The sequence below is a fragment of the Sminthopsis crassicaudata genome, chromosome 1 (assembly GCF_048593235.1).
Source record: "Sminthopsis crassicaudata isolate SCR6 chromosome 1, ASM4859323v1, whole genome shotgun sequence".
NCBI classification, from domain to species: Eukaryota; Metazoa; Chordata; class Mammalia; order Dasyuromorphia; family Dasyuridae; genus Sminthopsis; species Sminthopsis crassicaudata.
In genome coordinates, this window is record NC_133617.1 from 96,892,716 (window position 1) to 96,902,104 (window position 9,389).

Below are 9,389 nucleotides of genomic sequence, written 5' to 3' on the forward strand. Positions count from 1 at the left end.
AGATTGGAGTTTGATCTGAGATGTGTGGGGATTAGGTTTGTTGTGTCTTGGTGGGTTTAATTGGCCACTGCTTAACAGTATGTTCCATTTGTTGGCATTTGGGGTCTTTAGTTTGAAATGAAAAGATGATGGGATGGGACTAACAGGAGAAGAAGGTGTCCTATTCCTGGAGGAGAGGGGAGAGAGAAGAAAAAAGAAAATTTATGTGATAACTTTATTATATATTTAAAAGGAATAGCAAGCTTTGCATTTGCAGTTTCATGAGCAATTATCCTTTTTATTATGCTATTTTATGGAAATGTTTGTTTTATTTCATAAACTAAAAATAAAAGTTTACTTTTTTTTAAGAAGAGGTAAAAATTAGAAGCATTAGTCCTATGCAGAAAAGCAGGTATAAAGAAGGGGGAGGACTTGACAATTAAATTCAAATCTTCTAAGGTCTCTTCTGTATTTTAAAATCCATGTTCTAAGTTCCCTTCTCATTATAAAATTTTTATTCTTACCTAAATTTGAAAGTCCTTCTGTGATTTGATATGTTTTTGGGCACTCTTTGTCAAAGAGGCAGCAAGGTGGTACAGAGGAGAGAGTTGGGCTGGGTGTGAGGAAGGTCAAAATTCAAATGTGGCCCTAGACAATTGTCTAGATGTATGATCCAAGGCAAATAATTAAACTCCTGGTTCAGTTTCCTCTGCTGCAAAATCAGATAATGATAATAATAGGACTTACTTTCCAGGTCTGTTCTGAGGATCAAATGAGATAATATTGAAAAAGTGATTAGCACAGTATACCCTCCATAGTAGATGCTTACCATATGCTTGTTTCCTCCCTCCCTTCCTTCTTTCCCCTCCCTCTTCCTTCTTTCCCCTCCCTCTTCCTTCCTTCCTTCCTTCCTTCCTTCCTTCCTTCCTTCCTTCCTTCCTTCCTTCCTTCCTTCCTTCCTTCCTTCCTTCCTTCCTTCCTTCCTTCCTTCCTTCCTTCCTTCCTTCCTTCCTTCCATCAAAATTCAAACCTCAATTCTGTTACTTGGGTTTTAGTGTCTCCATTTATAAGATGAAGGAGATGAGCCTAGAGATGACTTCAAAGACTTCTCCCATCTTTAAATCTGGATTCTTCATTGTAAAAAGGATCCATTCTCTTCTGAATCTTTGCTTCTGTGTTCAGCTTTCCACAAGGGGGCAGGATTGGGGTGTGAAATGGCCAGCTGAGGGCCCTGGCTTGCCAGGTCTAACACTTAGCCCAAATGCTTCTACTGCCAATCGCTTCATTCATTTTTTCTAAGTCTGGATTTTAACTAGAAGCGCCCAAAAGAATGCTGTCCTGGGAAGTCCAGGCAGAGAAGGGGGGCCTGTTTTGGGAGGCAGTGAAGGAGAAAGGAAGGCAGGATGTCTCCAGTGCATCACTTAGAGCCCAGAGTTCCTCCTTAAAGTACCTTATTGCAAAGCAATAAGTTCCATTTCTTTGAAGACAAGAGCTGCCAAAACTTAAAAGTTTCTGTGAGGTTTCTTCTTACCATGAAGAGCTCGCTTCTTTTTATTCCATGCCATAACAAGTAAATGAATTATTTCCAGGGAACAGCAGTTCCGTGACTGATTAGGGATTGGTCAGATTGAAAATAATGGAATGTGAATTTCTTCCCCCCTCCAAACCAGATTTCCACTACATAAACTCACAAAAATGTGATCTTGTGAGACTATAAGATGAGACATTGGGGAATCTTTATAAAGAAATGCTGTTGGCTGTAGGGGAAGAGCTGATTTCTTTCCAAAAAATAATATGGCTCTTTTTGCTTTTAAAAGTGTTTTCCACATATGTTAGCTCATTTGGTCCTCATGGTGACCTATGAAGGAGAATCAGAATCAATGATTGTTAGATTTGGAAAGGAAAGCAGATAGACTATGGGAGCTGGAAAGGACCAAGGACAAAGAATTTTAGAAGCTGAAGGGATCCGAGAATGTAGAATTTTACAATATGGAAAAAGATATGAATTGAAAGGATCCATAGATCACAGGATATTCTATAAAGAACATTAGATATCATTTAGTGTTAACGTGTGGAATTTTAGGGAGTCCATGAACTTAGATGGGGAAAAATGTTATTTCTTTCTTTCACTAACCTTTAACTGAAAATTTAACATGTCATTCGATTATTTTAAAACATATTTTCTGAGAATAGATTAATATTATAATACAGTATTTTATTCATAATAATTATTTTTATATTTTATTATTTTAATATTATATATTGCATTATATTTATAATACAATTATAAAACATTAATATATGTCGTCTCCCTAATTAGACCATGAATTTCTTGGGAGGTCTCTTGCTGCTTTATTGGTATCCCCAGGACTTAGCACAATGCTTGATTTTAGCAGGAAATTAATAAATGCTTGTGGATTTGTCCTTTAGGGAACATAGGTTTCGCCAGATTTCCAAAGAGTCCATGATACACAAAAAAGATAAAAACTCTTGGCCTATTCCAGCTATCTTGTTTTTCAGATGAGGAAGCTTGGAGAGACTTTTGAAAATAGCATGCTGAGAATTAGGGTATTCAAATTTCCCTTCAGGAATGTACTAATTATGTGATCCTTGGCAAGTCACCTAACTTGTCTGTTTCTCATTTTCTTTATCTGTAAAAGAGACTATTAATAAATAGCTTCTTCCTCATAAAGTAAATTTGAAGACCAAATATGATAATGTATTTAAAGCTCTTTATAAAGTGTAAAATCCCTTATCAATGTTAGCTATGGTTATTACTACTAATATTGTTATTATTAACAGAACTCAGTTAAGAATCCTGATAGGCAGGACAGGGACTGTTTTCCCAATTTTATCAATGACCAATAGTTGAGTGAGGAACTAAACTGGAGAACCCTGGACATTGAATCTAATGATGCTTCTAATCTGTGTCCTTGTCTTGGGAGCCTGGACAACTTCTTGACTGACAGCTTCATACAGTGGACAGAAGTGTAGAGATGGAGCTGGGCTCTCTATTCTTGGCTTTACTTCTGGGCCTCTTGACCTCATCTATCAAACAAAGATTCAAATTCTAAAATGCTGCCATTTGCTCCTTTGGTCTTTGTGAAAATTTTTAAGGCTGCTGTTGAGAGCATCTTGTCTCAACCTTTTTATCTTGCTCAGTGCCCAGCATATTACTCTACACACATTGTAAATGTTTGCTACATGGATGAATGATTTGATCTTCTTGTTCTTCCAAGGAGGAGGTCAAACTGACTCAAAAAACTTGGCATCTGTGAATGAAAAACGTGCCCTTTGAGGATCTTGTACTATAGCAGTGCTGTTTCTAAAGTGGAGAATAAAGCACAATATTGAGACTTTGATGAGAAGGGAAATATGCCTTAAGCCTGTGCTGGGATCCTGTTTTCAATCCTAGGTTTTGGAGAGTATTTTGATTTTATAGTGAGCTGTAGAGAAGGGCATCTAATGTGGTTCCTAGCTTTGCCAAATACTATATAACTTAGGGCATGTCTCAGTTTCCTCATCTGATCTTTTTTTTTTTTTTTTCCAGTGGAGAGGACTGAACTTCAACCAAAACTGATCTTTTCTTTCTCAAATCTCTCCTAGTGTTTAAAACTAAATGCTTTCTCATAGCAATTTGCCTACAGAGACATTATCACTTATATCATATGATTTATGCACATATGTCTTCTTTCCAATTACAACGTAAGATCCTTGAGAGCAAAGTTTGTGTCTAGGCTAAGCACCATACCTTCATGGAAGAAGTGCTTTGTAAATGTTTGCTGAATTAAATCGAGTTGACTTAAGAGGAGAAGGAGATAAAAATACGCTTCAGAAAGCAGAAAGACAAACTGAGGATTACAGGTGTTTTTGGTGGGTGATTCAGTCCTGATGGTGTGAAGAGGTAGGTAGGGGCTGGAATATTGTGAGAAATCTGTTTGTTATAGTATAGAGAGGAAAACTTAGAAAGAAAACAGGACTAGTAATCAGATCTAGGTGCTAGTCCTGTATTCTAATATTTCCCAGCTATGAAATGTTCTTTTCTTCTGTGGGTCTCAGTTTCTTCTCTTGTAAAATCAGACTAGATGTTCTTCAAAATCCCTATGAGCTCTCACATTCAGTGTCCTATTGTCTAACAAACATTCTATTCAAAAGTCCTTTGAAGCTCTGAGGATTTATATTTTTACATGTTTTTTCCTAAGATTTTCCCCCCAAGTCTAAAAGTCTATAATCTGGTATTCTAACATACCATATTCTAAGGTCACTCTCGTTTTTAAAATTCAGTGAATTTTTTAGCCAGTACTAATTAGCATTTACATAGCACTTTAAGGTATGCAATAAACTTTACACGAATTATCTCATTTGATCCTCCCAACAACCCTGGGAGGAAGGTGCTATCATTACTCTCATTTTATATATAAGGAAACTGAAGCAGAAGAAAGTTAAGTGAAATTCCTGGGATGATTACTAGTATCTAAATTTGGATATGAACTCAGATATTCCTAATTCCAAGTCTAGCACTCTGTTAGCTATGCTAACTACATAGCTGCCTTTATTCCCTAAGTCTTCTCTTAGTTTTTCTTTTCCATTACTGGTAGTCCCACTTCCTTCTCTTCTTCTCATGGACTAGCTATCTTAGTCACTGGGCAATTCCATTATCTAGTCCCTAAAACATTTCTGAGGTTTCTTAAACTATGGTACTTAGGGTGATTATTCAGACCCCCTGCACCCTGTAACTTTAAGTTTTATATAGGGGAAAATTATTTGTTTGTCTGTCTTTCTACTCATTTGTTTACTCGTTCATCCATGTATTTATTTTCATTCATTCATTCACCTATCTATTTATTTTTTGCTGTAATAGCTCAAGGTAATCATTTATAAAAGCAAAACATCCAAAAGGTCAAATGTTCAGCCCTATGATCTCTTCAAATCAGAATTCTTTTTCCAGAATCTTAATGTCAATGATTAAGAACTTGGTCCAAAACATTCCAAATTGACCCTAAAACTCAATAATAGCATAATAGTTGCATAGAATTTTAATTCTAAGAAACTCAAGAGATCATTAGGAATGTGTAATAAAGTAAACAACAACAACAAACCTTTCAAATAATGGAATGGACTGTTTTGAAGTAATGAGCTCTCCAACATCAGAGGTATTCAAGCAGACAGTAGAAGCTTACATTTTAATTTTTGTTTTATAAAGTGTTTTCTCTGTAACATCCCTATGAGGTTTGATGGGTAATAAACCGATATTCTCTACAGTTAGGAAACACTGGAGAGGAACAGGTAGAAAGAGGTACCCTTCATCTTACACACAGGAAAAGTTTCGGTTCTTTTGTCACTAATTAAGTTATTGGGGAGCTGGATGGTACAGTGGATAGAACACTAGGTCTGGAATCAGGAAATGCCTCTATGTAAGTTCAAATCCAACTTCAGGCAAATAGTAACTGTAATCCTGGGCAAGTTACTTAACCCTGTTTGCCTCAGTTTTCTCATCTTTAAAATGAGCTGGAGAAGGAAGTGGCAAGTTCTTTTCCAATATTTTTGCCAAGAAAAAAACCCAAATGGGGTCACAGAGATTTGGATATGACTGAAATGACTCAAGAACATCTCATTATAAGATTTTAAGCAAGTCATATCTCCTCTCCAGTCTTGTTAAACTTTGATATTCTATTAGTTTTGGTGAATCATGACTAGAAGAATCAGAATTCCTATCTTCTAGGACATAATGGTTCTCCTCTGTGCCTGAGGTAGGACCTTACCAGGAAGCACCCATCCTTTGAAACCAGGTCTGTCCTCCAACAATCAATCCTGTCACAAGTCTAGCATCCAGTCAGCAATTGCTACATGTTTGCTAACTTAGATTTATTTATTCAAATTTTATAATAGAAGTGCCCTCTCAATCTAAGAAACAGAATATTCTGAAATCTTTGTCCATCAAAATATGTAAAATGAATACTGATAGAATTACAGAGTTGGAAGGACCTTAGATGTCATCTAGTCCAACCTCATCATTTGATAAATGAGGAAACTGTCTCAGAGAGGAGAAAATTTGACCTTAGGTCCTTTTTTTTTTTGTATCAACATTTCCTAACATAGCAAGGACTTCTAAAGTCAATTACCTTATGATGTGAAGAATCATCTCTTAGTGTATTAATACTTCAAGGATTATGATTTTATTAATGTGAAATACATTACACCAATCAATCAGTAAATGTTTATTATAGTCCACTGAGTGCCAGGTATTGTCTTAAGCTCTGGCATGCAAAGAAACAAAACAAAAAAAACCTAGTCACATGCCCCAAGGAGCTCACAAGTTAATGAATACTAATGAAAGTACCAATACGACTGCAGTCCCAAACCTGTTTTAGTAGAAAGACTTAATGAATTACTGTGTCCAAGAATATTCATTCACTGGTAGCCAATTCTCTGGTGGCTAGTTTGTGAATGTCTGACACAGTAACATTGTCAAAATCTAAAGCTTTTCCAGCATGGTACAGACTGATCAGAGCTTCTACCCTACTTGAACAGCTTTCCAAAACAGGTGACCTGCTTGCCAGCACCATGCATGCACCAAAGAACTATTTTTACTGGGAAATGCCAATTCCTTTGGCATTCTTATAAAGCTTTGCATTTCTAAAACTCTGATTTGAACTCAGGTCCTCCTGACATCAGGGCCAACACTCTATGCAGTGATTCATCTAGCTACCCCATTGCATCCAAGATTTTGAAACTTTAGATGACCAAACAGCACACAGATTGGTCATGTAGTAAGAGTGAGGGAGAACAGTTCCTGTCATAATGAATATTAGTGCTGAACTTGGGATCTGGGAGACCTGGATTTAGCAGTCTATTGGTAAATGTTTAACAACTGACTCTCCACACTAAAATATGTATATATATGTATATATAACACACTTGTTAACTTAATCTGCAATATTAACACTTTTCCCATTATTGTCTTAAGTATGGATAGTTACAAAAAGTCCAATAAGTAAAATCCTGAATTTGTAGCACTTGCTAATTCATACTGAAAATTTAACAATAGGCTCTTTGGAATCTGTTTGAGCTGGTTTCAGCATAGTCTTGTGTGGGTTTAAACACCACCTCAGATAATTAATAACTGTATGATTCTGTAGGTTTCATTTTCTTTCTCTGTAAAATAAGGGAATTGGACTCAGTGATTCTAGGATTCCTTCCTCCTCCCAATAGGTCCTATAGATATTGGTACCTAGAAAAATTAAAGCATCTCCTGCACATCAGGTGCATCTTCTGTGAATGATTTGTACAAAGAAAGAAAGAAAGATGTGGACAAGGATGAAATGAACTGAGAAGGCCTGGATGGATTGGATTTAATGCCCATAGTGGGAGGAACCATATTTCTGAAGTTATCCATCCATCAAGGAATCTATTATTACACTATTATTAGAGGAACACCTATTATTATTACTCATATTTATGTACCCATCAAAGAATAAAATTATATTTCTTTTATTATTATACACATCAAAGAATAAAAAGCTATTATGTTGTCAGCAGCAGTAGCAATATTATATATTTATCAGAGATGTAAATCCCAAATATTTTACCATATACCATCATCCATGTTAGCCCAGGAGTGAGTCAGAAACAAAGATTCCAAAAACACTCACGTGCAGAAATGCATACACCCTATAAAAGAACAGACATTCCCTTTCACACCCTCCCCCTGTATCTTGGCTATCTTTCTAAGGAAAAATTGCAGAATATAGAAACTTAGCTGTGCCTGAGGATAAGTTAGGGGGTGGGGAAGAGGTTTTTGGAGGACAGTGTGCCAGGAATATAGTTGTGCTAGCAGAGAAAGTGGTCTTCATTTTTCTGGATATTTTGATTGTGGAAAAAGGGACCTTATAGAAAGGGGACTCTAGGACAGGTGGTCTATCAATGGAGGATCACAAGGTGAGAAGGGGCAAGGGGAAGAAACATCCTGGGGCATGGTTCCTTTGAACTGGTTCCAGATAAGGATCTGGGTTAATTAAAGTTTATGACCCTAAAGCAATAAGATTAATACCTGTAGAGTTGGCTTGTGGAATCACTGTCACTACTTTAGTCTAAGTCACAGAACAGTAATTGTGGAAGGGATTTACAAATTATCTTAGAGGTGATGCAGTGATCAGGTGGCAAAGTAAGTACAGGAGAAGGCTTGGAGTCAGAACAATTCATCTTCCTGAGTTCAAATCCTGCTTCAGACATTTACTAGTTGTGTGATCACTTCAAATCACTTCACCTCAGTTTCCTCATCTGTAAATGAGTTGGAGAAAGAAATAGCTGAAGCATTCCAATGGGGTTTACAAAAATGGGACTGCAAAGAGTTGAATACAGTTGGAAACAACCAAGCAACAACAAAAGTAACATAGAAAAAATGATGGATTTGGAGTTAGAAACCTAGGTTTAAATCTCAGCTGTGGATCCTCTTACCGGTATGACATTGGACAAAATATATCTCCTTGGGTTTCAATGTTTTCACTTTAAAATGAGGAAGTTGGACTTGGATGACCTCTAAGGTACTTATTAAATCTATGTGATCCTATAATCTATTCCAAAAATCAAAAGAACTGAAGATATGACTGGTATATAGTAGGCATTATACAAATATTATTATTATTCATTGCCTAATGTCTTACAGCTGATAAGTGACAATCCTAACTTGAACTCAGCCAGTTAGTCAATAAACATTTATTAAGCTCCTACTGTGTTCCAAGCATTGAGGATATAAATGAAGGGAAATAAAAACCTCTGCTTTCAAGGAACTCACAATCTAATGGGGGGGAGGGGGGAGGAGGGGAGGGGAGACAACATGCAAACATGTATGTATAAAAAATTTCTAAAGAGGAAAAATTGGTTTCAGGTCTTTTCATTCCAAATTGGAGACTCTAACACATCCCAGCTGTGGATAGGGGCAATGCTGCACACTACAATCTAAAAAAAAACAAAAACCCTAAATCATCCAGCCTACTTGGTTAACTTGTTGGGAGGATAAAGTAGCTCTATTTTTTTTTTTTTTTTTTTTTTTTTTTGCTTTTTAGGAAGGGAATGAGTGGAAGGTTCAGCAGGAGGAGGGACTGTCTTCCTCCCTCCAGCAAGCTCTATCCTTTACTCTAGCCAAAGCCCCCAGTTCTCCAGTACAGTCCCCAGAACTCCCCTCTAGATTTTCCCAGAGCAGTCATAGCTCTCCTTTTTAGCTTCCTTTGTTGTTGTTTAAATATATGGTAGACCCTCAGCAGCTTGGAGCTTACTCCATTCTTTTTTTGAAAGGAGGTAGTGGTATTCCTGAATATTTTCCCTTCCTCTCACACCTCATTCACTCTTCCTTTCCCTCAATCTTGACCTCCTCCTGTCACATAGGCTATAGTAAGTCAATAAAAACTTAG